The following is a 27,590-nucleotide window of genomic DNA, read 5'->3' on the forward strand; positions in this document are numbered from 1 at the left end:
TTAAATTTGCAGCTTAGGAAATGTTTTTCCTTTAAGCATTCTATTTCTATTATTTTATAATAGAATGAGGCTTGATAGTATTCATACTAAAACCTCAAGTCATCTGTTTTGCTGGAAAACTGATTGTTTTAAATCTTAATACTATTAGCTTTTAAAATTAAATTCTTTATAGAACCGTCTGTAGAATTTTGTTTCTTTTTGAGAAGAATCTGCTCTGACACAGATATAAAACTGTAGATTCAGATTCAAAGGTTTTCATCAACAGAAATCTGCAAGTTAAGTAAAATTTGAAGGATGCACAAGATGAAATGAAAAAGGAGAACATTGCAGAAGCTCTTCTTTTTTGTTGCCTTTTATTCCCAGTTTATTTTTAATTTAGTACAATGCATTTTAAACCCCAAATTTCCTTTCTGTTAGAAGACAATCCTAAAAATATCCGCAAAAGTTACACAAATAGTAAATAGGCTTAATAGAATGCCACTAGTCTATATCCTGGGGGTGGACTCTTTCTTATCCAGAATCAACATTTTAGCTGTGATAGGGCAATAACATTCAGGTGTTGTCAAAAGAACAAAACCATTGAGCCTTAATCAGACATTACTCTAACTGAAAAATTGAATTTGGACAGTTCTGTTCATTAAAGCAGAAGAGAAGCACAGGGTATGTGGCTAATAAGCTCTCTGTGCAACTGCTTAGTCAGCTGTTCTGGTTCTGACCCATCTCCACACATAAGAACCAGTTTAATCGAGAAAAGCAAGATCTAAAGCATGGACTCCCCAGAATTTCCCTTCCTTTTACTTTACTGTATTTCCTTGAATAGCAGTAAGAACTCGGGTCATGCTAGGAGACATATGAATGCTAAGAAAATAAATATAATTGCTATGAAAGATTAGGTAAATATAAGGTCCTATAAAAGCAGTCAGCTTATACTCCCCTAAGTAGGAAACCAAGTAAGAAGACAAAAAAAAAAATCTAAAATCACAATAGTATTGGGTTTTTTTCCCTCTCAAATTAGGAATAAAGTCTTGTTCTCATTCGAACATAACGAGTACCGTTCAGTTCATTCAATGAGGCTTTGACATGGGCTGATCAAGTGTTAAGTCGAATTTTTGGTAGATCTGGGAGCAAAAATCATTGGTACAGGAGAAAAGGAAAAAACAAAATGAAGCAGGGAGCATAAGAATGAGAAGGAGGAAGTTGTAACTGGATAAAAAGGAAAAAAAAATATTTAGTAAAAATTCTGCTGATTAAATCATTTACACTTGAAAAAGGGCATATCAGGAAACAAAAGTCATATTCTCCATGATAATTTTCTCTAATAAGAAATTAAAATATTATTACAGTGAGGCCTGGTGCTTTATTTTAAACACATAGAAAAATATATGGATATTTTATACATTTCATAACTTTGAATTTTAAGTAGAAGATTTTTCATTTTACATTTATTTCTCCTTCGTGTTTTCAAGAAGCAGAAAATAAAATGATAAGCACTATGAAGTGGCATAGAAGGCTTTATCTTAAACTAAAGCAGCATCCTAAATTCAGAAAACCACACACTTTTTCCCCATTAAGTTGAACAAACATTTCTGTCTCTCAGAAAAAAAAATGGAAAAGTGACAATTTTGTACAATCAAAGATGCTACAATATGCAACACCTGTCTTCCATTTCCTTCTGATGAAGGAAATGTCCATATGCCTACCATTTCATGAGGAGTATGGACACTGCCCAGTTACCCTGTTCAAAGCAGAACAGGAGAAAAACAGGCAAGAAAGAGGCATAGCTCAGTTTTCTTTCCTCAGCTTTTGCTCATAAGCTGCTGCCAGTTCTCTCTTTCCAATTTGTCTTTTTTTTTTTTCTCCTGTGTGGTTGTCTTCACACTTTCCGTGCACTTGACACGTTTTACCCACAAAATCTCTACTACGTTTCTCTGCAGAAAGTATTCAATAAAGGGCATGAGCACACATCACCTTAGAAATGGAGTCCAATAATGTAAATACACACGTACATACATATGTGTATATGTAATAAAAACATTTATCGGACTCTCTGTGGCACTACTGCTTTCTTATTCATTACCATTAACATTCATTACCATTAACAACTACAGGCAAAATAAATTATTTGCAATTGAATGCTACTTTGATTGAATTGCATTGTTTATTCACACGCTCAATTCATCAGTACAACATTTCACCTTATACAGCCAATAGGAAGTAGATTTTGCCATGGTAAGAAACAAAAACCTAGCAAAGATTATGAAAAGTCTAACCAGATGTTTTCTAAACAAAATAGAGTAGATATAGTAAGCAAGTGCCCTCCCTAACATCTTTAAACAGCAATTTTCAGGCAAACAGAAGGAAACACTTTTCATTACGATGCACAATTATATTATGGAACTTGTTACCACAGGATGCTGTAGAAGCCAAAAGTGTAACAGGGTTCAAAAAGAGATTAAACTAATTCATGAAGGATATGTCTATCAGTGGCTATTAAGCACGATGATCCGGATGCACCTCTGGCAAAGGAAGTCCCTATTCCACTGGCTACTGGAAGTTGGGAGGGATAATTTTCATGTTCATATATAGAAAAATATTATTTTAATTGAGCACCTTAGAGAATTGTTAAGTACACAATCTGTTCTTACTCCTGCTTGAATACTTAAATGTTTACAATGGTCTGCTCAGAGCTGCCTTTTCAGGGACTTGAACATTAAATCAGCCCTTTAGAGACAAAGCAGTAACATCTTTTAAGAGATTTACCTGATGTTATTCATCCAACTTGTAGAAATCTCTCTACCTTTGTAAAGCTGCAACATAATTTCCCAGAAACCTGGTAAGTATAACTGAAATAAAATGTGATATGTGCGCACCTGTATAGCAGATGACTACATTAAAGTGATTAAATATATTTCTTTCGGTTTCTTTTAATTTGAACCTTATTCCATTATACTCCTGGTAAGAAAATGTTAGAGCCTGGACCCCTCTGTACAATCCTGTTTACAGAAGCTTAGGATGCAGCCCTTGATTTTACAAACTAAGCACAGATAAACGTTAAACCTCAAAGAGCTCATCTTGTTTCTAATCTCTTACATTAACACTGCTCTTCCAATGGCCTTCCCTTTGAAATATGGTGCTGTTTATTGCAATTATAATCTAATAGAAGATACATTTGGAGTGTAAATACCCAGATTAAACCTACCTTGAAAACTCAGACGGAATCAGGTTTATAGCCTAGAGGCAACTTGTGAATCCCATAAAGCATTGTTCAAGGGACCTGGTTAGTGTTCTGTACACCTGCTTAATGTTTTTTCTTGTTTTTTTTTTCCATAGTCACAAATGTCAAACTGCTCAGTAACGCATTGGGGTTTGAATGACAGCCATGCACTTGAGCAACAGTTATGTTTTTTCACTACCAAATTGGACTATAAATGATGAAAAAGAGGTCAGAAAGGAAGTATGGAAGCATACAAATTTGAAAGGGGAAACTGCTAATAGTCATAAACCGCGTGCAATCAAAGGACTGGCAAGTCATTGTGAATTACCTGCTCCATGAATAACAGATCTAACTGCATTATGATATGGAATTTTCTAACTCCTTTCATCTGTGGTGCAAGGGCTTCTAACAGCTCTCAGATCAAAAGAAAGTCTGCCAGTGAAACCTTGGAAAAAAAACGATAACACTGACTTTCATTATGAGCATTTATTTGTTAAACTTTTCTTAATATGTAGGCTTTGTTATTTATTGATTCACTGATTGCATGTACTGTAAGTATGTCACCTATCAAATCTGAGGAAATAGCACAGAAATGATCAGCAGTGTGACACATAAGTACAAGTCAAAACTTGTAAGCATGTGCACATAAGCACTCGTAGCTGCATGTTTCTCCATAGGTGGTAAAATGCCAAACAAACACAGGGTTTATATTACCTCCTTTTTCTTCTTACTCCAAATCCAAATATTTTACAATTAGTTACATATTAGAAACTTTACTAATTGTATCAAGTTAATGAGACAATCAGCATGCACATGCCAATAGCACCAAAATGAAGATCCAGTCCAACATGAACATGAGCAATGATGAAATGATTGATGTCTGCAGGTGCTTTACATAAAACCAAAACTGATTCTAAGGTCAAGCTATAATAATACTAGCGAAGATCAAGGCAATAAAGATATCAGTGAAATCATATAAATATTTTTTTCAGTTGGATATAGATATTTTTGTGTATTAGTGTTTGAAAAATGTTTCTAATTAATCGCATTTCAGTTGAATCACTTTTTATGAATACTGAGAAAAATAGAGGTATTTCACACCTGAACTATTTTGCAATGTACTCTACGTGTATGTATATATACACATACACACACACACACATACAAACACACACTCCCATTTTCATTCTGTGTGTGTCTGTTGAAGCAACTCTGAGTTTGGTCAGATGAAATATTGAGTTCATTTCAACATGATTACAGTCTGCACAGTGAATGTGTCCTTTTTTGTGCCTATCATAGAAAATAAACTCCAGGAATTTACAGCTAGGTCACAGTTTCAGTGTGAATGTACTTGATACTTTCCACATAAGATCATACTTGTAAATATACAATGCACAAGCAAACACAATGCAAAGACTAGATCAGCCTGGAAAATAGAATTTCTCTCCTGTAAAAAAAGAGTGTTTTATAATTTTTCCTGAGGAATTCCTGTTTTTGTAAAGGAAAGAAAATTTCCAAGGAAATGCTACTGCACGAGAGCCTAGCTGAGAGCAAGAGCTCCCTCTTTCATGCTTCCGTCAGCCAGCTACCTGCACCAGAGGCTGGGCTGTGGTGCCCGAGAACTGGGAGAGCAGCTGCCTGGGGAGCAGGGGCTAGGGGATCCTGGCTGGCACACAGCCGTTAGCACAGCTTCCCGGACAGCCCACCTGCCTGCTTCCCGTTGATTCCATTGAAAGTTTTAATGGAATCAACATGTTCCTGTAAAATGTTTAAACTCTATGAAATCAGCATTTTCCAACAGAGAAGTGTTCCACCGGAAAATGTTCATCCAGTTCTAATAAGCAGAGCATCTTTAATATCTCACACAAAGATGGAGGAGTAGGACAAGAAACACTGACCTGAAAGACAGGCAGACAAAGATCTGTCTCCACCTTCATCCTACAGCGATGTATGTCACCATACAACTGCATATCCTTATTACTCCATTTTTACAACATGAATAAAATATCTGAAGAGCCGGCACCATGAATTTGATGTGGCCAGATGTAAGGTCATAAGAAAGTCTCCTTGTGACATACTTGGAAAATGTCAGTAAGAAAGCTTAATGACTTTCAACTATCACAGGAATCACAAAGAACTATTTTCCTCTCCAGTCATGACCAGGGTTTGTCTTATGCTCATAGATATGTTGGAGCATGTAAGTCTAAGTTTTAAAAATATCTTTTTGCGTCTGAACTATTTTGTTGATCTTAATGTTTCCTGTAGGAAGTCAATACACAGACTTGTATAAAAGGTATGGATATTAATTATACAAAGATTTTAATCTAGAATAGTTTCACAAGAATAACAAGAATATCCAGCAAAGTACAGAATCATTCTCACATGTTAATAGTTTCTAGCAGCTGTCAGTCAAACCACTAGCTAGAAATCTTTACTGAAGATTGCACCTTTCTATGTATCCTACTTTGTTTTATGAGACATTTCAGAAGCATTTTCTGTTAGGATGAGTCAAAAATCACAAAGATGAAGTTCTACAAATATGAAATCAAGATAAACCATTATTCAGCCAATATTTTAAAGAATTGGATCTGGATGATAGGAAATTGATGCTTGAAAGTTTTCCTTGAGTGAGCATAATGGACCTAAATATGTTTCTTTATCACTAGCAATAGTTTAAAGAAAGATAAATGACATCTTTTCTGGCTGATGCTGGATCTCTAAAAGAGAAAGCAGAAATTATTGTCAGCAAGTGTTAATCAAACTACATGATGGCAACCAGATCAAACCAGTTCTTTAATTTTTGTTTTATGACTCTTTTCATGGACCAGATTTACAGCTATTGATGTCCTTCAGTTTGTTTTGTGCAGCTGTAATATTTAGGAATAAAACTCACTCATCTCACAGCAAATCATGCACTAGATCAGAATCTTCTACAGTGCAATTTCTCTTAGTCTAACTGTGGCCAGATAATCTCAGGAAGAATGTGCTTATTTTGCTCTGGTAACTATAAAGGGAAGATATGGTGACAAACTCGGGGTAAACACCTACAGTGTCAATATTTAGGTTTGGCAAGATGAAACTAACCAACTTTCTTTTAAGATAACTTTTCATGGAATAGATTACTGGTCAAACATAGGTTGTACATGACTAGTGCTTATTGATTTTAAGTTTTGCAAGAGTGACCTCCGCGCTTTAAGATCGTGATTGAGGAAATTTTGAACAGACCAGACTGAGGCTCAATAAATATTTTACTAAGCAACCTCAAATGTAAGGATTAAGGATTAAATCTCTCTCATCTGAACCCTTACAGGAGGAAAGTAAATGGCAAAGGAAAAATTAAAAAAAATAAAAAAACACAAAGGAAAAGGTAGGTATAAACATACCTAAAAGAGGGAGAGAGAGGGAAGGGAGAGAAAGGAGGGGAAGATAATGATAAAAAAAAATGGAAACAATCCACAGGATTTCCAAAATTTTTCTGACATAGGAGAACGCAAATAAACAACAGCAGATAAGCATCCCATCATTACAGGAGGCTTCCCTGAAATAAAACTCCTAGTTACAAAGCTCAGACATTAAGACAGCTGAAACTGGACACATGCTTTACCTCTGGCACAGCCCTGGATGCAGGACTGTGCCAAGCCCCCAGACACAAATATTCCCTCAGGCACAACAGGGGCACTGGCTGCCTGGACCACCTCCAACCCAGCACCAGTTTTTCCAGGCACTCCTCATCCTGCAGACACATAGATTCTTATACATTGGAAGCCATATATAACACGCACATCCAACATACACAGTAACTTTCCATTCAGTGCATTTCAGGGTCTTAAATTATTTTAAATTTTATGAAATCACGCACGCTATTCAAAAATTTCCAACCAATGCCTCTCAAGTAGCCCCACCCCAATACACACACAAAGTAGTTTATTGTAAATATATGAAGACCGAGAACTGTAGCAACTTGGCTCTACCTTGGGTGAAAGAGAACACTATGTACAGATAACTCAGGCTACATGGTGGTTGCTGCTATCCCAGTAAGATTGGTTATAGGTCCAGGAGGGAAATATTTTAGGAAATATACCAAAGATCAGCTATAGAGCATTAGAAGATATACAGGTACAGTCAACACATAAGTACTCATAAATATACATTAGTATGTATATTTCATGCAAGCTGTGGGGAACTTGGGAAAGATCCCAAAACACTCACACATGACTTATATGTGAGTGTTTGTGTATAAGTGGAAATGCAGGCACATGTACTCCTCATGTGCCCCCACAATGACTTGTATTTATGCTATTTTGGCTTGGTTATCTCAGTGCCTGAGCCTAGAACAATGCACGTCACCCTTGTGGGTAACATTTTGTTATAAATTCAAGCATGCAAGAATTTGTGTCATAGCTGTCTACACATGCACTCCAGTTGAGAAACTGGAGTGACTTCAAGTTATGTAGCAACTGTTTTCATTTTCTCTCAGATGGTGTTTCTGTTATTTTTCTAACCGCTGCTTTCTTTCATTTTCTTTATTCTGTTCTTAAGATTTACTGTGTTTTCTTCACCTAACTTCTGGGCAGTAATAAGAATGCATAGGAGGCATCTCCAAATTTCAATAGAAAGGCAGCTGAAATCCCAGTCTGTATCAAAACAGCCCCTTACAGAGATACTGAGCATTTTCTTTGTCTACTCAAGTACTTTCACAGAAGACATAATGCAGCCCTATGAAGTTACCAGCGATCCTGCAGTAAGCACTTCCATTCTACTGTTGCAAAGGCTTTAAACTTTAACTTACGAACCTGACAGAATGATGAAACCTCCTGTAGGTTACATATAGTGTAGCTGAGTATGCGTGCTGTGTTTGTGTGCTTCCCCAGGAAACTTAGACAGTAATTACTTGGGTAGCTATGGGCTACAGACAGCTTGGAGAGAATGTAGCTGACTGAGCATCTTCTTACCTACGACTGCAACAAAGCAGTTTGAGGAGCTGTCCAGGATTGAATCTGGGAGAGTACTGAGATCCCTCTAGGTAACTTCAACTGTGCCCAGACCACCTGATAAACACTAGGTGTGTACTTGAACTAACATTCTGGGTGGAGGCAGACTGCACACAGGAAACACACTTACCAGTAGTCAGTAGAAACTGCTGCCACAGAAACACTCTTGTCCTTCTGTAATGAGGTAAGGTATTAAGTAGATCAGACACATCCAATCTATGGCCTGTGGGCATCATGCAGCCTGGCCTGGCCCAGCATCTGGCCATCCCCTACCCCATGTCATCATGGCAGTGGCTCTGCCCCGCATGGCCTGGCCTAGCATCAGGTGCACACCCATCAGTCAGCAGCAACTAAACATCTGTGTGCAATCAGCACTGTCTGAGCTGAAACTGGGACATGGGAAGGGTGCAGTGCTAACTCAAGTTATAAATCATTTTATGCATTTTGATACATTGACTAAACATAGTCCTATAAGCAGTGAAAACTATTCATAGTCACTTTCTCTTTTTAGACACAGATGTGAGAATAGGTTTCAGGACTGACAAAAAAAATTTGCAACTCCATTTTCAGTCAGCATAAATACATTACCTGCAAATTTCCAAATGGAATGTACAGAGTTGCTGTCAAAGATGCAATTCAAAATTTTACCATATCTATGTTTTTAGAAGACCTACCTCATTAGAGAAAAATATCCCTTGCTTCACAATCACACATTATTGATCTCACCACTTTTTGGTAGTATGTACATTTGTGAACAAATATTTTCAAGGATAACACACAAGAAGAGTAAAATTTCAATCAAATGTTCTGACAAACCTCTGAGAGTTCACTGAGAATTGCAACCACAGGTATTGAACCAGACTGATGTGTTACTTTCACAAAAACAAGGACAATTTTGTTTTTGTTGCTCTGTTATAATAATAAATATTTCAAAATAAAATATGTTTTGTGAGTTATATATGTTTACAGCCCAAAAGACTGGTGGTATCCTAGGTACCATCAGAAGAAGAGTGGACAGCTGAGCAAGGGAGGTGAAATAGTGGTGTCCCCCACTGTTCTGTCCTTGTGAGGCCCCAGCTGGGAGAACTGGGACCAATTCTAGGGCCCCCAACACAGTAAAGATGTTGAAGACAGGATGGAGAAATTAGGCTTATTCAGCTTGGAAAAGAGAAGGCTGCAGAGAGCCTTCATTGCAGCCCTGCAATTTTTAAAAGGTATTCATAAACATGGAGGTAAATCAACTTTTTACACAGGTAGGTAACAATAGGTCAAGAAGGAATGATTTTAAACTAAAGAAGGGGAGATTTAGATTAGATATCAGTGGGAAGCTGTGTTTTTGTTTTTGTTTTTTTTCTCTTTTACTGAGAGAGTGATAAGGTGCTGGAACAGGCTGCCCAGAGAGGCTGTGGATGCTCCATCCCCAGAGGTCCATAAGGCCAAGCTGGATGAGGCCCTGGCCAATACTATCTAGTACTTGATTTAACAGCTAGCAACCCCATCATAGGCAGAGGTTGGAACTTAGTCATCCTTGAGGTCCCTTCCAACACAAGCCATTAGAATTATAATGTATATTTTATATACAGCCCTAGAAAATTACTCTTCATTCAGTCACATAAGGCAGAAGATATAGCTATCACTGACCAGTTTTCAGATCACCCAAGAAAGGTATTGGTTGCAATTTGGTAACAACAACAACAAAAAAAAAAGCTTACATCTCTCCAAGGATAAAGGCTCACCAGAAAACTCCCAGAGGAGGCAGTCTCCAAGTAGAGACACTTCCCATTCTGCTGCTAGCCCTTAAATAAGTCAGGACCCAAGATGGACCCAGGGTCCACCCCTTCCAGTCACACAGGTGAATTGCTTGCACCTGTGCTGGCCACGCCCCTTCACCAGGTGCTCAATCACTGGTTCAGGTCATAACCTAACAGTTCCCATACAGATATCCATTAAATAGATGTTCTGTGTAGTCTAATGTAATCATTACCAACGTATCAGGCACGTGTTGGAGGGGTCATATAGAATCACAGTCTTTGCAATCTGAGTGTACTCACTTGTTACAGCTGAACACATAATCACCATCCAGAGATTTACCATCTTGTTAGAGATTCAATTCCCCACAATAATACAATACTGTATATTGATGATAATCTCAAATCTTTTTTCCTTTTTTTTTAACACAAAGTATCTAGAAGTCAATATACAACACTATTTAAATATACAAAAGCTAAAAAAGAAATACAAAAAAAGTTTTCTGATAAGAATTTATCTACACAAATGAACAACAGGAAAATGTAGAATTCGCTAGAATTTAAGGAAAATAAATATAATTGGCAAGATTCAAAATAAGTCCACCTGTCTAAAGATGACTTCAACTGTAAACACTTTTGGGAACTCAAACAGTTACCACCCACAGTGAAGAGAACTAAAGGAATCAAGATGAACATCAAAACAGACCTGACCCTGACTTCCCCCTGCCCTAGCACTCCCCTTACTTACTTTGTCTTAATTCACTTACCATTTTTTCTGAAGCCAGTCAAAGAAAAGGGCACATGACCATGGCCTACATAACTTAACTGTTTGCTAAAATACAAAAGAGTAGTAACAATAATTAGACTTTTTTAAATAAGGATTAATAAGCATTATGTTACTTGAAAGTTCATTTAAGGTTCTTTTGCTTCAAGCTAAAGGAGCTTGTGCAGCATAGATGAGAATTGAAGGAAGAATTCTCACATTTCTTTTTATTAACATAAATTTGAAGCAACTCCATTTACCTCCAAGGAATTAAATGAAGCTCACTATTTTTAAAACGAGGTAAGAATTTGGCCCACATCATGTACAGAAACAGCCTTTTTTTAACAAACTGACGTTAAGATGACACTGATCAAATAAACACAGTTCTTTAGTGAACACTGGTGGTTAAAGAAAGGGTCTTCTATGAGCCTAAAGAAAGAGATATTCATTCATAAACCCTTATCTGTTGCAAAGTGATGGGGCAAATTGTATTTAGCCACATCAGCAGCAAAGGCTCACATAAGGAACAGAAGAAGCAATAAAATTCACATAGCTTGCTTTCATATATATGTTTCTTATACCACGTGCCACACATTCACTTTGTACGAATAAATACTTTAACTATATTTTTTCTAACTGAAAACATTTTCCACATGTGAGCAAACATAAAAGCACATTTAAAAAGAAGACTCAGTAATCAAATTTTAAACTTCGACTTTAAATTTGAAACAGAACTTGAAATAAGTCTTTGGGGATGTTCCTTTCTTTGAAGAAATGCACAATTCCCATTACCAGCTTCAAGCAATGTATGGCAGTACTCAGTCACAAAAATGCAATAGAACTTCTTGGGAGTGGGAGAAGGCCAAACAAGAGATATTTAAAACAAGATTGTAAAAGCAAGCAAGATTTGGAAAAGGTTTTGAAATTTTAAACAATACTCTCAGGACGTTCCTTCTCTTATCAACCATTAGTTGTTTCTAGAGAAATGCTCTGGAAGTTTCCATTCCCCAGCTCCCAAATAAATGAAATGGTTATTACTAAAAATAACTTCTTTCAGAAATAGAGAATTGGTTTTCACCAAAGGTATAGCCAATGAGGCAACATGCAGAATGGATGGTGTTGGTCGGTGCTGTTGTTCAGGACCGGCAGGCAACAGTACACAGTAATGGCTGAACAATGATCAGATGCAAAAGAAAACAGCAGTTACACATCACTGGTTGTACCCTTGATTTATATTTGTGTGAGAAAGTTCTGCATGAGGCACACAAGGAGCCAGGAAAAAGGTATAAGGAATGTAAAGAAATGAAGCAAGGAACCCTGGTCATCAGCTAGAGGGGAGTATTTTTCCTCCTCTGGAAGAATGCCCTTGCAGACTTATCTACAGTAGCAGTTTTATCACATTTTCCCTTTGCAGTGTTTAGCTTACATCTTACTCCTGGCTTTGCTAAGATGCAAGAACTTTCAGGAAAATCACCTTCTGTTCACAGAAAAGTAGTGCAAAAAAAAAAAAAAATGCAGAACATGTTTTGAAGATCAACAGATGTTAGAGAAGTAGTTACTACTGCTAGAGTAGTAGTTTCCACCTGTAAGCATCATTCTGTTCTTTGCTGTGGTCTGTGTGTACTCCCTGCTGCAGAAGCCTAGCTAGCAATAAAACACCAACAGAGATAGGTCCAACAATTTTAATAAGACAGCACAGGTACACACAGTTCACAAACTGAACAGAAGTAAGTGAAATCCTTTTCCATCAGTACACTGTTCAGACTGACCCTTCAAACGAAGTAACTAACTAAAAGGTAAAGAGATCTTGGTATATCTTATCTAGGAAAATAGGCTAGGGAAACCAGAAGCAAATACATGAAGGACCTTATTTTTGAGCTCCCTTTCAGGAATTTCTCATACACAATAATTTACCTCTCTTTCCACACTTGTCCAAACACTTACTGTTTATTTTCTATGGCATTTAGGGACTGCCTCACATGAGCTCACACTAGTAGCACTAGAAAGAAGAGCACTCATCCCTCATGATAATTTCTAGAGATGACATAGCTGCATGACAAAAGAACAAATCATTCTACTGCATCTGATTAAAGGTTTGTATGATCAAGTATCTTGTCCATAAATATTAAAAACAGAGGGAGAATAAGACCAGAAGAATAAAGTTCCCATAGAATATACTTCCCATGAGGCATCTTTCTTGGATGATACCTTTAAGGAAGAGGAAGAGTTTATACCTTCCTGTTTCACAGTCTTGACATACTATAACACTGAATCTTACAGACTGATGGTGAAATGAGGTGTTACTGTCTTAACTGATCTAACCAAGTGAAAATGTTGTGTCACTTATTCTGCCATCTTTGATTGAACATCAATAGAATTAGTGCTTGCTTTTCCTCTGTACAACCAACAAATACACAATTAGCAGAGTAGCATGGTTAGGCTGGTATTTTACAGGTCATATAACTAGAAGGATTATAACAGTGGAAAGGAATAATTGAAAGTAAATGAAAATGCTCACCCATGTCCTAGGCTCACAGAAAAACTCCAAAAGGAGCAATCTCCAAAAAGATATCCCTGCTGGCAGTCAGGGTCTAGGAGAGGTGCAGCCAGGCTCCACCCCTTCTGCTCACACAGCTGAATTGCCTTTACCAGTGCTCCCATGGCTGACTCAGTGCTTGCAATCAGTGGTTCAGGCCATGACCCAACAGTTCCCATCCAGCCTCTAATAGTTATACGTTGACAGATTTCTATAGGACACTTAAATGTACTACAGGCTTTGTGATTTCTATTTCATCTATTCCTTTGCAAACAAGAGAAGAAGTGAGTGAAAAACAAACAAATAAACAAACAAACAAACATTGTATTGGCTTTTCTTACCATACGATACAGACAATTATTATATACTCAGTTATTTGTAAATTGAACATTAAAATAATTTTTGAATCTTTACCATGTTAACACGAAATCAAACTACTGGTTGGCTGTTATTGTTCAGTTGTTGGACTCCCTTTTTGCTGTTATTAGGAGGGGAAGAGAGGTGGTGAAAAACAGTTAACAAGCTACCAGAAAAATTCCAGTTAATGTTTTCTTAAAGGTATTATTTATCTTGACTTCTAAAACACTTTTTTTCAAAACACTGCTGAACTGTATTGCACTTAAGGGCACAAAACAGGCAACCTGAATGAATGCATAAGTGGGGTATAGTGAAAATTTAAATAAAACAAATGCCCTTTGGGAATACATTCATATTGTAAATACCATAACAGCTGGCACTGGTTGATCCGCTTTTGGCAGTCACTGAAGCAACATCAAAGACACAATGTTTCAAAGCAACTGATGAGTCAGCCGCAAAAAGTTGAGAGATTTAGTTCAGAGAAGCCTATTTATTATATAATGAAATATTTCCGTAACATCCCATATTTGACATCCCATAAGAATACCAGTTACACACTAAGCTAATAAGACCACATATTACTGAAAATGTAATACCATACCTCAGTATCTGACCCTCTTGCCAGCTGCATTTTAGGCTTGTAAATCTTTAACCATTTGGGGCTGTAATTTTCTTTTTTCCTGTTTTTCTATGACCCATCTTTTTATTTTTCCTTATTCTTTTTCTTTTTCCCAAACTAATTAAATATTGTGTTTCTTTCCAAGAAAATCTCTTGGGAGGAAATAAGTTGTTTTGTTCCTGTGAAGTAAAGCCTAATGAATTCTTGTCAAGAATCTCTCTGATATTCATGCTTTGAAATAGGACTATGAAATTTGGGCTATAGGGGAGAATTGAGGAGGTTTTCATGCAACTCTCATTAAGGTATTTTATAATTAATCCAGAAATAGTTTTGAGCTTCCAGAACCAGTTCCTGACACCTGGAACACTATTTGGGCTTCATACAAAAAATCTTTGAAAGAACATAAGCCATTTCAAAAATATTTCTTCCACAACAAACAAATATCAAACCAGTAAGGAGACAAAAGGTGGTAAAATGTCTTCTGTAACATGAAGTATTTAATAAGAAAAGGAATTTCTTTTCATTATCTCTGCAATAAAAGTGGAAACATTTCATTGCATATCACACGCATGTTATGCGCTGTGGAAGACAGGCATGCATTCTATTGCTCTGACCTCTCACATTTACTGCATTTTCACTGGCTAGACACTTTCAGCCCTTTTCCTAAGCTGTCAATTAAAGCTTCATTTGCAGCTGTGCTCATGAAGCTGGAGCTTCCACTGTATGATTTTAGAAGGTCTGGGATTTATTTGATCTATGGAATTGTAAAATTCTGCTTTTGAGAACATAAAAAGTACATAAAATATTAAAAACATGAGAAGTAACTACTGCGGCTGGACAAAATCTATTGCCCCTCAGTGGGATGATGAACTGATGAACCAGCAAACACAAGGAAAGGAAGAGGAAGGACAGCAGTAGGGGTTTGTCCATTTCTGGAAAGTTTGGCTTTCTAACTCAGAGTGTATGGAACAAGTTGCAGTGGAAAACGAAACTAGAGAATATGCAAAGCTGGGAGATGAGATCACCTCCCCAAAACAATTCTTCAAATTCATAGACACTTCTGGATTCATGAGGTGAGAATAAGCAGCACTGAGGACTGTAAAACTCATTTGTAGCATTTGAATTCATTAACATGTACTTGCAAGCTGTCTCCTCCTAGAAGCAGGGAGCAGGAGATGTCCTGGAAACCAAGGACAGTGAAGCTTAACTGTTAAAAAAAAAAAAAATCTTAAAATGAAAATGATAGTAGTTTGCATCCAGACAGCCTCTCTGCTAACAGTCTACACCAATCCAATCAAGCGTCACAGCTACCTTTTAAGTTTTCATCAGCATATTATTTTGCAACAGCCCATTCCTGCAAATGGTTGTTCCCAAGTGCATAGTTATTCACACATGGAGCCCACTGAAAACAATGGGTGTCAGTGCACAAGTAACTACCTGGAGGGCTGAGAGTCCTGAAATTGCTTCTGCACATGATAGGTGAGCTGCATATTTGCAAGGGAATTTTCTTTCACTTGTGAATTCATGCTTTTGTTTCTAAAGCTAAAATGGAGATAGGCCCACATTAAAATAACCAGACAAAACCTTCTGAACTTCAACAATGGATAGAGGCCAAACCTACAGCAAGTTCAAAATTTTGCATGTATAGTGGCTCTTTATAGTGGGCAGGATCCAAACCTCACATTGAAAAATATCCCCAAGGCTGTGGAACTTGGATCTACACTTTCCGGTTTGAACCCAAACTGAAAGTGTTGCAAGAAATGTCTCATAAGTATATTCTGTAGCATTCATCTCCAGAAATCTGTCTTTGAACAGTCACATCAACATTTGGGAAAAAAAATTAAGTAGTTATTTTTGGATAACCTAAAGGTCCTCTAGCTGTTGTAGCTCAATATTTTTGGAAATCACAGTCTATTGCAGAGCTGTCTTGATCTCTCTGTTGGCGTAAGCAGGGCTATGTTTTGCCACAAGAGTATGAACATCACACTCAGGGTGGCCAAATTCGGTTTTCAAAGATAACAAAATGGATCCTCCTACAAAGTGAAGGTAGGGCAGAATGGAATTAATTAGTCAGATTTAGGGCGACTGAAACTGAACCATATGTCTTTCTTTTCCTACACTCCTTTAGGATATGGTATTCCTCTGCCCCACTGTCATGACAGAAAGAATCTTTCCTCTTCCTCCATTGTCCATTTTCTTCCAGTCCCTGGGAGGAGAAAGGCAGGGAAGGGACTGGAATCAGAGTAGGCTAAGAGGAAAAGTATTTCCTCCTCTGAGTTCATCTGAAGCAAAAACATAGTGAAGCAACATAGGAGACACTGTCTCAAATTGAAAGACCTTTCAATAGTAATGAGTTTTCCACTAATCTCAAGCTGTTTTGGCCCTCATATTGACCCACAAATGTCTTAGCTTTTCTCCACTTGCTTTCACCATTTGCTTCTTTTTCTATGTGATTAATGTTTGTCTCCCTGCTTCCTATATGGTGCCAAATTTGAAAAGAAGAAACCAGAAAGGAAACAAGTATTGGGAAATTAAACAGTATTTATCTTTTACACTGTTGTGCAATTTTTGAAACATAGAACTTATCTTTCAGTCCAGAAATCATACTTTTTGAAAGAATATATGAAGGAATGCTGTTTGGTCACACTGAATGCAGAGGTTTGATATTCTGATTCTGAAAGCATGTTGCATGAGGGGTTTGTTTGTTTTATGTTTGTTTGTTGTTGTTGTTTTGGTTGTTTGTTTTTAAATTTGAAAGAGAACCCTAAATAGACTTCTGTAAAACACAAATTGTATTTAAGTTTTGGCTTAATGCCTACAACTGTTTGTAACTTGTATAAGGAAGTCATCTATCTTAACTAGTGCAGGTCATATATATTTACCATGTTAACTGGATGTATTGGATCTGATGTATCAATGGCAGTTTTTAATTTTTACCAGCAAAGAGATGCCTCTTTAACCTACACAATGCAAGTACAGTCTATCACCAGCTAAATGTAATAAGTTTGGAAATTATAAAATCACAGGCACTAGTTCTGAGGCACAAGAGATTCAGGATGCTGACTTTCTCCATGGGTTCTTACTTGCAGTAATAGAACACTAGAATTGTACAGAGTAATTATTACTAAATTGTAATTGCAGTAATGTACGTGTTCAGTAATTCTAGCAAGATCAGTCCTCTGCATATAATCACCTTAAAAGGATGTATGGTTATTTTTGCTCTGACCCAGTGGAAATGTTCAAAATATCCCTGTGATTGTTGAAACGGTTATATGCAATTTTTGGTACTTTCCATTATAGTACTGATTAACCCAGTAATAACCAAACATTTTTTTAGAACGTGCCTTTGGAATATTACTTCACGCACTCTACTTTTAAGTCATTAGCTGCATGATGAAGGAGATTTTTTAAATGTATTTTTGGAAGCGAAATCCCAGTGTTACCACAGCTGTTCTGAAATGTGTTGTGACAAAAAATATCCACAGAAAGTATTTTTAAAATACATTTTCCAGCTACCAGGAAAGAAACTGCTGGAGTAGTCTCCTTCAGGCCAGTACATTTCACGTAGCAACATACATCCGTTACCTTCTGATATTTCCATATTTATGGACATAAGACATAAGCCTTTTTATATCCATATCTAGCACTGTGAAAATATAAACTACATGGACCCAAAACATAGCAGTCTTCTCAGAACTGCACTGTGCAAGTTCAATACTCAGCTCAGCAGCCCAAGAAATCCCAAGAAGTTGTACTGATGTGTCTGATGTTCCAATTCGGTCCACTTCTGGAGCAGCTAGCTTGCCTGGCCAAGCTCAACTGTCATCAGCCCATCTGCAGCTGGTTCTACCTCCATTCACATTGTCTCTCTGGAAAGGTCAAAGCTTATCAAGCTGCAGCAGTGCCTCTAAGGCAGAATTAATGAACACAAAATGGTGTTTCCCTGGCACACTCTACACTGAATACTAAGGGTTTTCATTCAGAAGTCTTTAAGGATGTGAACTAAACACTGCTTTCAAAGACTCTCATCATAGTATATTCCTCTCCCAATTTTTCAAAGACTGCTGGCATGTTAGTCAAAAAATCAAAGCAAAATATCTCCCAATCATTTATAAATGAGAAATCACTTACTGAAAGGAAATTGAAACAATGGAGCTTATATTGAGCCACTCCAGATGCAAATAGGACTTCTGCTGGTCCTTCACACCTAGAAGTCTAATTCTATGGCACCTTTGGCTTCAGCAACTTACTGTCATTACTGCTAACTTCTGTTACTTCTATTTTATACTAATGTGAGCCTAAAAGAGCCAAAAAAACTGAATATTGTTACCAAGGGCAGAAAACCCTTCAACAGATGGGAAAATGATCCCACTTGGCAAGATTCAATGTTTGGTACTTAAAAAAAGGAAAAAGCTTTTGGATTTCAGCCACTAAATCCAGTCCCCATTCTTGGACTGTGCAGAGTAATTCCCAGAGCTCAAAAAATGTAATGTACTGCTGTGGATCATCCATTAAACTGTCTATTGAATGAGGTATAATGCTAAACAGGCTGAGGAGAGTTTATCATTCAGATTAATGCAACTCCAACTCACAAAACCTTCAGAAATGTTTTTTGTAGGCAGGGCAACTTGGTGCTAAATAAGTTTGTTTGCTGTGAGAGCCAAAATGTTAGAGCATTAGAAGCCCAGAAGAATACAGCTATTTGTAGGGGTTGAGTCATAACGCAAGTATGCAACAAAATGGAAACAGAATAAGAAACAAAGAAAACTGCATAAATTTCTACTTCCAGTAAAACCTCAGCAACAACATACCATATCTTAAAAAAATGTCACAGATTCTTGTTCTAAAGGCAATTTTTAAAGAGGTGGTTTTTGTCCAGTCAGTAGCCCTCTATGGAACCCGCTCCGATTCCACAATTCCTTTGGCAATATTCTGAAATGTGTCATTTTCAGTTGCTGTCTGGATGAAGTTTTAAGCAGCCACTGAATGTACTTCTAATATTGTCACCACTGTATGAAACATCGTACACATAGTACCATAAAAAACATCTTAAATGAGAGTGGAGAATATGGCTTTGCTTAAAAAGTAAGAAAAATTGTATGCAACTCAAGTTTATTGAGCATTTAAGTACCGGAATGTTTTTATTTAAAAAGCAAACAAACAAAACAGACAAAAAGCACAACAGCTTAGCGTGTTGAAAAGAATAATCTTTTCTCACTTTGATTGAAATAAAACAGTGTTACCCTCATGCTTCATTTTATAGGTGCCACAGGCATATAAACGTTGAAACATTCATGACATGAGACAATGACTTAAGAGCTCCATTTCTTTATTGTTTATGTTGCTCATGCCCTCAAAATAAAAATGTCTTAGTTATTAGGTGATTTATTTAAAAATTAACTTAAAGTCATACAACTATCAGTACACATATAAATACTCAAAAGTCATTTTTCACTTATTCTTAGATGTTGACAGTCTGTAGCTAGGAAGGGAAGAGGGACAGGGAAAAGAATGCTGGAAATGTTGGCATTTTATAGAGGCATCCAGATATAGAGCTGTACATTAGCTATCTCAATCTCTCTGTACCTCGTGAACATTATCCTATTTCAATACAGCTTAAGGTATCTGGTTATTTGGTGTTGGTAAAACATATTGAAAATGAATGTACAGTAAGTGAGATTTCTGGCCTTAGATTCCTTCCTTAGAAATCAAAATTTGATTATGCTTAGTAGCATTGAGACAAAAACTAGAATATCCGTGCAGCTTTGCCCTAGTTTAAGAAAATAGCATCAAAACAACCTGAACCAAACATGGACATAAGCTGCCTCAACCCCCAGTGGAGATTCTCATCAAGGTCATCTGTCAAATAAGCTGTAGTGAAGTACATGTGCAAACTGTTTCTTATGACATATGCCCTTTTCTGGCACTGCAAATAAGTGGTCTTCATCAGACTGTGGGACAATTTGTTTTAAATTGCAGCTAAAATAGATACAGTGAATTTAAAGCGATAAGTCAAAAACAGAAATAAAAAAATCTTACAGGCATGATTTGTATCTTAGCACAGCAAAGGGCTAATATAGAGACTGTTTCTTAACCAGCATCTGGAATCACTTACTTGAGACTCAGTTGTTTGCCTGAAATGGTAAGCAGCATCCCCCAAACTTCTGAATTATATTCAAGTAGCAAAAGCATGTGTAAAGAAAGTAATTGACAATAAATGGACAAAATCTACACCTCTTCTTTCATCAACTTTTACACAAATACTTACCCCTCCAGTGCAACAAAAGGATTCTGCCATTACACATTCAAACCAGAGATGAACAAGTAAAGGTAAGAAGCAGTCCGTCCAGAAGCAAAGAATTTTGCCAAAAAACCTGACCCATCTCTCAAGAGAGAAGTAAAGTAAAAACAGAATTTAGGGACCCCATGAATTTATATGACTGTAAAGATCTTTCTATTAGGATTGTACTCTACTATTCTACTCTGATATCAGGAGCATAATTTTACCAGTTATGTAGAAGACAAAAAAAAAATCAGGTAGGTTTTGTGCTTTTTTTGTCTGTCTTCTTTTTTGTTTTGTTCTCTGTAAAATGACTGATACAAATATTAATATTGGCATTTCTTAACTGCTCTTATATACCACATTATGAGAAGTAGATCTCCAGATCACTAACCAAGGAATATCTAGGGACCCCGAGGAGATTTGAATAATGAAATACTTATGTATGTCTATTAAGAAATTTAAAAAAAATGTTTTTTTTCTTTTAAGAATCTTCCTCAAAAGGAATTTAGGATTTCAAGTGATTTAAGCATCGTTAAAGTAAGCCTTGCATTTGTGCTCACAAAATTCAGCCTATGCTGTATGAAACTTTCTACCAGCTCTCCAAACAAAATAATAACCTTCTACCACTAAAAGCTACTTAATACTAATGGAAAGAGCCTGGTTACTAAATACAGGTATCTAGTACCAATTTAACCATAAGATATCAAAGATGCCCATATCGCAACAACCCATATAGCTAAAATGGCATTAAATACTTCTGTTTAGCTACCTGAACTGCTTCCTACATACCCTAGGTCTGATTCCTACTGAAGGTCCATGACAGAGACGATTGTCTACAATCTGTTTATAGCTTGTGGTGCATAGTAGTCTAAGGATGGATGCCTTTTCGGGGTGACGTAGCTCTGTCAGCCAAAGATACTCCCAGATGGCTTGGGACTCACAAGTGTAAAGCTGCCACTCCTGGGCCTCCATCAGAAGATGCCTTAGGAGCAACATTTCATGTCCTCCAGCACATCTTACCAGCAAAAGCCAGTGTTGATGGTTTGAACTGGCTCAAAACTAGACTTTGACCCAGTTAGACTAAGAAATCAAGCCTTGCAGAGCTAGAGGGACAAGAGCCTTCAGAACCTTCAGTAATGTCTTGGTAACACACAGCTGGGGATAGTAATATCTTAAACTAACACAGCTGTCTGCAAAATGAACATCTGTCCACAAGCAAAATATATAATAAACGGAATAAAACATACAGTATGGACAACTTAAAAATGCAATTCTTACTAGTAGACGTTCTCTTAAATCTTACAAATTCCCAGGTACTTCTTGCATTACAAACATGGAAACCCTCATTTGCCTAATTTGTGCCATGATTCTCTGTCAGCTTAAAGAAAAAAGAAAGGGAATACAGAGATCGTACAAAGCTAGTCATATAGGACATTACAGTCTTTAAAATCTGCATGGCTGTCTGGAACACAGCATGTTTTTCATGTCACTTCTGCCACTGCCTGAAATGCACCACCTACACTCTCACTGTGCTCACATCCACTCTTTCATCTCCATAAACATTCAGCAAGAATGTCAATCAGTACAATTTTTCCAAATGGAGGAGTTCAATTACACACCTTTGTTTCATACACACTTTCAAGTCGGACACCATTTTGTCAGACTGCCTCTTTGCTGTCATCTGTCACATGACAACAAAATGTAATGGAATACTGGTGAGAAAGTTCAACCAATATTGCTATACCACCAACATCTGCCTCTGATATTGTGGGCCAATACAGTAAAATAGGAGGAATTACTTTTGGAGCATCCTTGAGTACATGTCATCTTTGTGTAGCTGAAACAAAATTATACTTTGTGCTTTTGTCCCCTTTCGGTTACTTAAGAAAGCTTCTTAAGGATTTCCCAATAAATAATGTGTAATTTTAAAGCTATTACTCACTGATAATAATAGTTCTTGTTAATAAAATTTCTGTCTTCGGAGCAGTTTGTACATCAGCTCTCACATCATTGTGAAATGGTTGTTCATGGCAGACTTGGATAAACTCCTGCCTTGAAGACAGATACGCGGCTTTGTGCTGCTGTGTCACACAGTCACTTTACATGGTGAAGGCGCATACTTCTCTAACTGATGTGTCCATATAGACAGTGCATCTTCAATTTATCTCCTTTGATGGTAACAGGAGCACAGCTGGAGAGTTTCTGTCCTTCAGAGTCTTACACACAAAATACAAAGTGACTAAACTATCCACAGCTTTCCATATGAAGTAATAGCTCTACTAGATAGCTATAGCTACATCAGATGGGGTCACTTTATATACATGAACTATTTCCTACAGCTTTTAATCTTTCCTTAGCTTTGGAGAGATAAGAAGCTACCTTTATATTAAGAGTGGAAACTTAAAAATCAAGACAGATACAATGACCTACCTTCACATTATTCAGAAAAACAGCAGAAAAGCCAAAGATTACACCAGAGTATCCTCTGTCCTAGTCCACTATCACATGCATCAGCTTATCCTGGATTAGAAATCAAGAGAGGTGTTCAACAAAATCTGAAGCCCAGATTTACAGGACTAGCTGTTGCTCCCAGGAGAAAGTATGTTCCATTATTCTGACTCCATATGTTATTTCTTCTTTTCCTAATGTCTACATTAAGCCATTTTCTTAGGGATTTTTTCAAACAGGCGTAATGGTACATAACTGCAACACATAGCCATTTTTGTGGCTGTGGCCTGTGAGGGGCTGGTGTATTTGTAAACTACAATATAGTCTATAGATTCTGCTATGCTTTGATTCGGAGCAAGTTGTATGTATTTTGTCAGTATGTCCTAGCTTTATGCAGTTGTGGAATAAAAATGTATAGTTTCACTGGTGTGAGTTCTCTCAAGCTTGACAAGCAGTCATGGGAACAATCTTAACATATGAGAGTTCCATGGGGATTCTCATTCCTCACCCTTTGAGCAACCAGTTGAGGTTTAGACAGCTACTCCATACAACTCCTGTTAAACCATACAGCAGGTGCCTCCTGCAACAGATTTCAGCTTTCAGAGTTTGTACCTACATCCCTAACTCACTACCCAAGATCAGCCTTGCTAGATGGTAAGAATTACTTTGTACAGTAGGCCTTCAGGAGAAGACAGAGTGCTTGCACTGGACAGAAAAGCAGGACTGGGAACCTCTGAGACAAATTACTTTGCTCCTTACTGTCCAGAAAAGTAAGGAGAATTATTATTTTTCCAACAGGAAATTGTAGGGTGAGGAATAGAGTCCATTACAGTTCATGAGAAATACACCAATAGACTAAGGTGTAGGTGGATTTCATAATAGTAATCATCCTGAAAATATCCCATGAAATGGAGTAAGAGAGGCCAGTTACTGACAGGATCAAGCTTGGACATTTTTTGGTAAGAATTTACACTTTCTCTAAAGAAAGGGACTGAGCATTTCTAGCTTTCTTGTCAACAGTTTTTCACTATATATTTCCTTCACCTCCAGGAACCCATGCAAGCAACTGGATTAAAAAAAAGAAAAATAAGGATACAGAAATACAGAAGAAGGGTTGTTATAATTCAGCTCAGAATGAGGGTGGATAGTGATAGGACAAGGGAGAATGGTTTTAAACTGAGACAGGGAAGGCTTAGGTTAGATATGAGGAGGAAGTTTTTCACACAGAGGGTGGTGACGCACTGGAACAGGTTTCTCAAGGAGGTTGTGGATGCCCCATCCCTGGAGTCAATCAAGGCCAGGCTGGATGTGGCTCTGGGCAGCCTGGTCTGGTTGTTGGTGACCCTGCACGTAGCAGGGGGTTGAAACTCGATGATCGTTGTGGTCTTTTTCAACCCAGGCCATTCTATGATCCATTATAGTTTTTTTGTTCAAACTCTGCAGCACTGGTTTTTTACTTGCATTTGTCACAGGACCCAAAAGCACACCTGAGACACACCATGATAGTGGTTGGTAATAGCCTATTAGCCTATAAACAGCATATTACTTATTTTGATATCTATGAAATGAATGTGCATTAAAATGCAAGATCTATGGCTCCCTCTCTTTCTAGTATTATACAATATATGCTTCCAGTCACATGACAGAGAAATGTTCAGACAACTGAAACATTTCTCCCACATCCTATCTCTAGCTTATGTATGCAGTGTAACTGTATCCAACCCTGGGATCTCCTACCACTGTTTTATTTTTCCTGTTTTAAAAGCAGAACAGATCATCTTTTTTAACTTATAAGGAGATGAAGAGAAAAAAATGTAAATGGAAAAATAAAAAAAAAAAATCAAACCTTTTGTAAATTTGGGGGACAGCCTGTAAGGAGGAAAATACTGGAAGGTAGCTGAATCCAGAAGTGGGTGACATTATCCAGTGCTTTAGGAATTGCACTTAAAATACAATAAACTGACTAGATTGTCACTAGGCATAGAGCAAAAAGTTCAACTGATGAAGACAAAGGGTAACCAGAGATTCTTCAAGTTTCTTGTTACACATAAATATAGTGGTCCAGCATACCACATTTTTGTTCTATTTAGGAACCAGCTACGGGGGGGAAAAACAGCAGATTAAGTAATTTCACCACTAGAAAACAGTATTCATTCCATGATAAATGTTAACTACTGCTCTAGCTGTGTTTTGTTCTTTCACACTTGAGCACTACTGATTAATCACAGGATCAGAAGAATCTCTGAGTACCAGGCCAAATTGTCTGAAAGTCTTTCTAGCTTTCCCAAGCATGAATCCACACCAGAAGCTATAAGGAAAAATATTTACAAGCTGGGAGGTAGGAGACACCTGGGTGGAATGAAATGGATAGTGGAAATAGAAGTCTGACTTAGCCATGGTTAGAGGGAAAAGCTTACTCACAAAGTACAAATGATAAGCCATTAACAGAAACAGAATCTCTCTTGAGATTCATTCCATGAGTATGATAGTACAGCAAGGAAACAGCATCAGCAATGTCAACTGGCAGCAAAACAGAAAAACAAACATCAGCAGGGTATTAGAAACTGATCTGGGAGAAAAAATGCCTTTTGCAGGTAAAATATATTAGGCGAGATCTGTCCTGTGACTGCAGTTCTTTTACATGAGGAAAAGGTTCAACCCATGAAAAGAGCCTCTAAAATCTCCAGATGCAACTGATGGAAGATTTCCTCCAGCAGCCCTGAGGAAGGCTTTTGGCTGCTCCTCTAAAAGTCACCAGTGACCCCAGGCATTAAATAGGCCCCCCGTGGAGGAGGGGGCCAGAGAGCCAAACCACATGCGTTTCAGACACATTGAGAAACACTGTCATCCACAGAACACACAAGGCCCCTAGGCTATGCAAATTCTGGAAAAATCCAAAGACAAACTTGGTGCCTGCAGCACCCTGGGGCGCAGAATCCGGCTAAAGCTGATTTAACCTCTCCCTCCCTTGGGTTAGAAGTTCTGCTCACTTTAGCCCAGGCCATCAGCTCTTACCTTTTCTCACTGACATCAAGATCCAAAAAGAGATGCTTTTAAATTTAAGGACAGGCACCATTTTAAAAGAAAGGAGAGAATCATAAAGCCAGAAAATGCACTGGTGAAGGCCTACTCTGGTATCCCACAGGAACACTGTAGTGACCACAGTGCACATCATTACATCCCTAAAAGCTCTGAAGACCTGCTTCTGTGGGCTGAGCCCAAGCACATAGCTCCTTCCGCAGGGGAAAGAGTGCTTCAGCTATCGTTTGGACAACACACTCTCACGGGCTTTAGAGGCTTTGGCCGCAGAAAGAAAAGGAACAATTTATGCACTACCTTCAAGTCTCATATTTTAAGACTTTGTTCATGTCAATTCCCATGACCATAAAACAAAACCTAGTCGGAGAAGGAGAAATAGAAGTATATTCTTATTGTAATGAAAAAATTATTAGGCTCATAAGCCTGGAGAAGCACATGGGAAGATGTCATAAGCATTTCTTTGCTCTGACAAACTGCTTTAACAGTGAGAGCACCAGAGCAGAGCCCATCAGTGGCTTAAAAGGGAAAATCCCCAAACTGGCCACAGCATCCAAGGAAGTGTTCAGGTCTGAGTCAGCTGATAATTAGATAGTTTCACGTGGCAGAAACCATTTATGGGAAGACATGATTTTGGAAAAAATAATTTAAAAAAAGATCCTATGTATTCCATCTCCATCTGGCATTATGGCAGGACTGTGAATGTTAGAAGACAAAAAGAAGAAAAGCAAAAGATTTAATGGTGGCTAGGAAATCTTTTTTTAACTCCTTATCACCTTTTCATTATCGTTCGTCTCCCCCATTGGTTTGCAGCTTATCTAGATACATTAGATTATGAAGTCACACAGAATGACTCAGTCATTGAAGTGAGTAAGCTCTTTCTATCAGAAAAAGAATATTATGGCAAATAAAATGTTTCATTAGAGTTCATAACAGTAATTCCCATGGTGCTGCAGGGCAGAGAACCACATGCTGTAAATGACAGTTTTGAGGTGATAACACTGTTTAAAACAAAATGCTGAGAAGTAGGGAGAATGATTCTGCAGCCTTCTGATTTCAAATTTACTACTGCTAGTGTGATCTCATCATTACATGTTACTGAATTATTTAAACAAACTCTCCTAAAATACAGTTGGTATGATGGGTTCTTGCATTACATTTGCTTGCATCTATTTTATTTTATTCCCATTCATATCGTACAGACTCCCACAAGTATTTCCCAATAACTTTAAAATTTCTACAATTGCTGAGATAGTGTCTCAGACAAAGATCTATAGGTCTGAAATAAAAATAGTGAAGGGTTCAAGATGACATCATGTTTTATGAACACAAGACATGACCACAAATAACCTACAATAACCTTTAAAATTAGTTTTTTCCTGACTTCATAAAACAATATTTTATTTGGCAGCCCCTTATTGGCAAGCGCTTTGAACAGTTCTATTTGTTTTCTGTAACCAGGAAGACACAACCAGTGTTTTCACATAGGTTTCCTCAGGACTGTGGTTTTGCCATTTTCTGCCTCTTTATAGCTGTCTGCTGCTGTTGAATATTTTTTCTTTGGGATGTTTATTAAGAACAAGGATATGAATTTA

The 27,590-nt window shown here is 37.5% G+C and overlaps 1 long non-coding RNA gene across 1 annotated transcript in view; it reads right to left on the reverse strand.

Annotated features, from left to right (window-relative positions):
• LOC104911473 overlaps positions 1 to 27,590 on the reverse strand; it is a 33,877-nt gene that overhangs the window by 5,071 nt on the left and 1,216 nt on the right. The gene's annotated exons all lie outside the window — the stretch shown is intronic.

Source organism: Meleagris gallopavo, chromosome 6 (assembly GCF_000146605.3).
Source record: "Meleagris gallopavo isolate NT-WF06-2002-E0010 breed Aviagen turkey brand Nicholas breeding stock chromosome 6, Turkey_5.1, whole genome shotgun sequence".
NCBI lineage: Eukaryota > Metazoa > Chordata > Aves > Galliformes > Phasianidae > Meleagris > Meleagris gallopavo.